The following is a 6,707-nucleotide window of genomic DNA, read 5'->3' as shown; positions in this document are numbered from 1 at the left end:
ATGTATGTCTGAACCCGTCTTCTGGACTTGCTTTATTAGCAGTGGAGGAAAAACAGGCATTTATAGGATGTGATTCATCATGTTCTCAGGTAGAGGTCTAACTGTATGGTCACTTAATTTCCTTGCCTGTCTGTAACAGGCAGAGGGGGTGCTATGGATAAGTTATTTAATGTTCCTGTTTGATTAATCCAGTGTACATGATTTTATCCTGATTATGAGTAAATAGCTAGTGGGTAGTTATTTGATTACTAAGAGAAACTATGACTTTTCTAACTGAAGAAGATCCAATTCTAGAATATTACTAGTCAACTTTGGAGATGAAAACGGGGCAAATTAGTTTAAAAATTGCTTTAAGTTAGTCATTTTTGATGTCTTTCTAATGTATGATTTTTACTGCTATGTTTAATATATTATCTCAGTTACCTTTATATAGCCATCATGGTCTCTCAGTCACCTTTCAGTTTCAGGATCTTTCATATTATAGTGTGAACCTCAAGGGATGTGTGCTGTAGTTTGGACTTGAGCTAATATATAGGACATATAGTGATCTACTTAATAGACGTAACAGGTTTTTTCTTCCTGTGAATGTTCTAAGATCACATCGCCATCTTCTCTATTTATGAATTATCCCAGCACAGTTGATGTATTTCTGTGGAGCTATTTTTGTCTGTTACGGCATTCACTTTTCTGAAAGTAATAGATACGTGTAATAAATACAGTATTTGAAATTTCTTCTGTGTGATTTGTTAAGCATAAATTATATTGTGTTATTTCTATTTCTTGGCTTTAAAAGTAGTCTTATGATGTGTATTTGTGATGCATATGGTGTTATATGAAATTATTAAGTTAAAAGTGCTTGAATGGGCAAAATTAGTTTTAATTTTCTGTGAATCACAGTAGTAAATAAAATGAATGACAGGATATTCAGAGAAAACAAGCTAGAACAGTGTTCATAGTCATTACTTTCTGACTGAAAATTACCAAGATGTACTGATAGTAATAGGTTATAGTAGATAATAGGTTATACTACTTGCAATACTACCTTTAAGAGGGATAGATGCAGCCTACACGCAATATAATGGGGAGAGGAGGAGACATCTCTGAAGTAGAGAGGAAACCTTATGGCTGCTCTACTTTATATCCAGCTGTCTATTTTCCTTCTTCCAGTCTGGCATCCCTGGGCCACAGAGACATCCACGCTTCTCCCATGGACAGATCCCTGAAAAGTGGGTTATGTAAGAGAGTTCCCATAGCATACAGGTCAGAATTTTTCCTGGATTATTGGAATACCATTACCAAAAAATGTTACTTGGTGATGTTTTGTGCGCCACTCTCAACAAAGAGGACAATTTAGGTTTGATAACAAATATTCAATATTTAATTTCTGGCAGGGTTTTTGGGAATGGAGCTAGGGAGTGGAGAGAGTCCTTTTATTCCTGTGATGCCTTTCTGATCTGCAGAATCCTTTGCAAAAAGCAAGGGCCATTTTCTTCAAGGATTGATAGCTAGTGAATTTCTCCGGTTTTAGTCACTGTTTCCAGATTCCCGTGGTGTCACAAAGATGTGATAGATTTGTTGAGCTACTTGTCATGTGCTTTGTTCAGTTGCTTTTATACTCAGTTTAAATTATGAATAGGCAGTTGTAGTCACTGTGCTTGAGTTGCTTTTTTTGACTTTGCTTTCTAAGTCATCTTTCCCCTCTGATTCAGCTTTGATTTTTCTAACATGTATTTGTTGGAGGAATTGAGTACTTTTCTGGGAAAGTTTCCTTTAGCTGCCAGTGCTCTAATGATGCGTCTTTAAGGCATCTTCCTTCAAGATTATTGAATGTTCATCTAAGGACAATGAAATAGTCTGTTAATACCATTACATCATATTCTTTGTGCTGTACAACTTGAAATATTTGAGTTTTGCTTTGGGTTTTAACAACAAATTTATCTTGCTTAGCTAGAAACTGCTTTTTATTGCTTCTTAATTTAAGTTTTATCACTAAATATGCCAAAATAACAGCTGGTATATCTTTTGCTCTGCATAAATTTATTAATTCTTTCAAACCTATTTAAGCAGTAATTGCCTAAAATCAGAGGAACTACTTAAGGTATCTCTTACTGTTGCTTTAAGGAGCTTTAATTTCTTGTGCCACTGAAATCCACAATGGAAACTTAAAGGACAAGAGTATAGCTTCAGTTTTTTTAGGCTAGTAATTCGTTAAGTAAAAGTTATCTAGCAATTCCAACTCTTTCCATCCAGAAGTTTCATTTGTATGTAAATTAGTGCTTGAAAGGATGTTACCCTATCTAATGAAATATTATTTGTTCTTCCTATGATTAATTTCACTTATTCCAGTACTGTGACTTTTTTTTTTAATTGTCTGCTGTTTTGATAATATGTGTTTGTTCAGGACCCATCCATTTGTTGGAACTGAATTTATGATTAAGTCCTCCTTCCAAAGTACAGCAATGAAAAAAAATTTCACATACATTTCTTCCTATTAATACCTTTCATCCTAGGCTGATATGCAAAACAAATATTATCATCCTTTCTACTGTATTTTATAAGCGCATCCAAGGCTTCTTCCAACAAAAAGACCTGTTTTGATATAAGATCAGGTTTATACTATTTTCTGCATGCTTTGTTTTCTTCTAATTCTTAAAAATACATTTTTTTCCATGAAAAGCAGGCCTGTGTATCCAATATATTATAATGTGTGTGGAATGTGTGTGCAGAAATGGAGTGGGCTGCATTCTGGAGCCTGCCACATTGATATAAGCCTAGAGTAATTCTGAGGGGTGAGATTAATCATGTAGCTGAGTGCAGTCTGAATCACTGAGAGTCTGCTATTGTAGCTGACCTACAGTTATTGCAAAGACATTTCAAGCCTACATACTCCGTTTTTATCAGACATGAATAGAACAGGACCTAATATGAATTTCAAAATTAAGCCTTTCTTTCTGCATGTGGTCAGGAACCTTTTAACATTTTAGAGCTGAAGCCTTGCTGTAGCTGTAAAACAATGTTGGATTTAGTGCCCGTATTGAATCACAACCATGATTTGGATGGAGGAACTGTGCAGCTGCTTGGCTGCTGCTGTATCACATGGATTGACTAGTAATAACAGAGATGAAGAGAAAGGGCTTTTATAGCTCATACGGTACCTAGCTTTCCTGAGTATATCCATGCTGAACGTATAGTTGCAACAGTTATCAGTATCGAATATCTCAAAGCACAAGAAATTTACTGAAAAGCATAACCATTAATCAGTTTAAGAGTCCAAACGATGATCTTCCCCTTCTGCTTACGCAGATTTGAAATCCTAAAACAAATACGTTTAACTTATATTTCTTGAGAAGAAGGGAGATTCAGTATTACTATTTTATCAGTTATCATGGGAGGTTATGAAAGCAGTATGCTTTATCGCTAGGAAAGTTACTTAAATAGATGGGATTTAAATAATAACTATTTTTGCAAAGTAAAATATAAGTGAGATAATTAGTTAAGTGTGACGCCATCTGAATACATTCTCTGCCGCAGAATAATCAAGTGATATTGTTGGTTATATGCATAGTGTATAATTTGGATACAAAAAATACCTCTTGTGGTAACACTATATTTTATCTCCTAACCATTTATTTGAACTATATGACTAAGCTGGAATTGTTAAAAGAATAAATTTGATATTTTATCTGCAGTTTGTATATAATATTTTTGTTCTAGTTCCCACAGACCAAATGTCAGATTTATGTGGACTTTATAGGCCATGCTTCCTTGCATGTCAGTTAAAACGCACATTTGTGCTAGGACATGCTTTAGAGGAACAAATCCTGAAATGCCAGAAAGCAATTTCACCCAGGCTAATGAAGTGCTGCTTATTGGCATTCTGTCTAGTCTACCTAAAGACGAGTGAATGGGTATACGGGATAATAGTTTTCTCATGTTGGTTTGGATTGCTACTAAGCATATTTTTCCTGTTGTTCTGATAAGGAAATTAGAGCAACAGTTCCAGAACTTGTCGGCAGCATTCCCCAGCCTCCATTTTGCTTTACTGTTCACCAGTCTGCTACTGGGACTTTTGATTTTCATCTTGGAATGGGAGCAGGACCGCTGAGCGTAAGAGAGGCTGCATGCAGTCGATGAGAGGTGTTTTATGGATGGACAGAAACCTGAGGTGTGTGATACAGGGACAGGAGATGTAAATGGGGACATAGAACTAAAGCCCTAAAGTGGGAGTAGTAGAGGATGGGAGTGCTGGTTGTATGATATGGGGAAACATGTAGCAGAAAGCCAGCAAAGGTGCGTCCACAGCCCAATAAGACAGCTGCTTCTGCCACTAGAGCAGTAATAGGAGTAGTAGGACTTTCCAAGCAGTCTAAGCTTGGCAGACCCTTTGCACAAAACTATGCTCTGTCTAATGATTCCTAACTTTCAGAAATAGTGAGATTTCCGGACAGAGCTGAACACAGAGTTGTGTTGTAGCAGTTTAAGCACAGTAGCTGCATAGACTGCTATATAGCCTGAGCTATAGGTAGCCACTTTGGAACAATTAACAGCCTGAGGAAGAATCCTACAACTCTGCTAGCTAAGCAGCTCCCTTGACCACGGCCTTGGATAAGATGTTCATAGTGATCCAGACAGCCTAGTTTTTAAATAAACAATGTTCTATTTCTTTTTGATCTTAATACAAAGAAAATGTAGCAAGATTAGACTGATGGGGATACAGTATGTTGTATTGCCTCTGTTATTCTCCAAATGGTAGCTTTGTGTGACTTTTTTTTTCTTTTTCTTTTTTTTTCCCTTCACAAGGCTTACGCTATAAGCTAAACTCATATATGCACTGATATATGCATAGGCTAGGCTATCAATTGCAGTTTGAAAGCAAACAATTATTCTTATCTTCTTTGCCATGGAAAAAACTATTCACATGTGAAGTACAATTTTGTGATCTTTAGAAAAGCTTGCCAAGGGCAAAGGCCTCACAGTGGTGGTGTAGAGGGAGGGGAGGGGAGATTGCGTGTGTATTTTTGTTGTTATTCCTCAGAATGTCACTATTTTATTGTAAGGCTGTTGGTCCTGCAAAAAGATACATGCAGTATCTGTATGATGTTTATCGGCTTACATGCAATAGATTACCTGCATCAATACCATAAGAGCTTGAAAAATAATTTAAACTTCAGCAAGATTCTTTTTTGTTTAATGCTTCTTTGGAAGCTAATAGTGGGAATGTACAGAGAACTGGATAGTGAAGTGCAGTTCTGTCAGTAGATTTTTAAATAAATAGCTGAATTAAGTTTTAAGTAGTGTATTGGTTTCTAAAAATACTAGCTAATTGAGGCAGTGGATTCCTGATCTTGTTTTGTATAGTAAAGGCTGAAAAACTTACTGTGATCTATCTGACAGAAGTTGAGCACAGTGGATCTGAGACAGTGTGAAATGGTTCCTAAGCCATAAGTTAGGACAGACGTAATTGCACGATATAATGAAACTTATTTCTCCAAATCTGCTTGCAATGCAGTCTTAAATTGCTGTTTTATGTGTTTTTGCATGATAAGTCTTTTTGTATGATGATATTCTTCTGTTTTAACTGTAATTACAGGATGAGATGGAATGATGGTTTTGTCCCTCTATTTTCATCCCACTCTGCCCAAACCCATCCTGAGAGTTTCACAAAGTAAGTGGAAGCTAGCTCTGACTGCAGTGTGGTACCTGAGAACACCAGTGCTTTTTGTGTATTTTTTTTTTCCTCAGAGAGATGAGAACTTTAATGTGATAGAGTTGTTTTCTTGTTCTGGCTTCTCTGCCTTGTTTAACTGGTTGGAGCAGAACTGCCTATATTAGGTTCAAACACTTGCATTTGACCTAATAGCCCTTCAGTGCAGCATGGGATTAGCACGAATTGCAGGTCAAAAGCATAGTTAGAATACAGTTAAAATGTTGTGCCTTATCAATTACAAAAATCTCTAGAGAACCATCATTCTGATAAGGTTAAAATCAAGTATAAAGAACTCTCCCCTTTTGTAAGAAACGTGGCATTCAAAAGGTGTAGATTTCTGGAGATCATTTTGAGATACTAATAGTGACAGAAAGCACTGCTTTGGCTTTCAACTTAAAACTTAAGCATTTTAACATTTATATCAAGTAAAGCTATTCCATACTACAAAAGGGTTGTAGGAATAATTTGGAAAAAGTCCAAACTTGTGCATTTATGATAGTACATAAAGTGCTGTTAGAGAATTGCACATGATGTTCCTAAAATAGCAAAGTGATCTTACGAACTGCAGAATGATCGTATATGTATAAAGGAGTGATTTTTACGATGCAGTATCGCTTACGGTCCGCATCGTAGCTTTGGGGGAGGTAGTTAAGGAGGATCTCGATCCTTGGAAAAAGTCGTGTGTAATTCGAGTCATTTAAAAGTACGCCGTGACTACAGGAATAGGCAGCAAATGCTGTTTCCCCTGGAAATGACTGTGCTGCAGCTTCCAGCGCTGTCCAGCTTTCCTGGGAGGGGGCGACGCGTCCCCGCAGGGGTGTTAGACGGCAGGAGGCGGATCAGCTGTCCCGAGCCCGGCGTGCCCCGAGCCCCCCGGGCTTGTCCCTTCCGCATCCCCTGTCTCTCCGTCCCCGCGGCTCCCGGCCGGCCTGCCGCCCCCGTGCCCTGCGCCACTCGCTCCGCCTGGGCTGCAGCCCACGGCGCCGGGGGACATAAATCC

This window comes from Struthio camelus, chromosome 12 (assembly GCF_040807025.1).
Source record: "Struthio camelus isolate bStrCam1 chromosome 12, bStrCam1.hap1, whole genome shotgun sequence".
Lineage (NCBI taxonomy): Eukaryota > Metazoa > Chordata > Aves > Struthioniformes > Struthionidae > Struthio > Struthio camelus.
The sequence above is the reverse complement of the archived record's forward strand: the minus strand, read 5'-3'. Positions refer to the sequence as shown.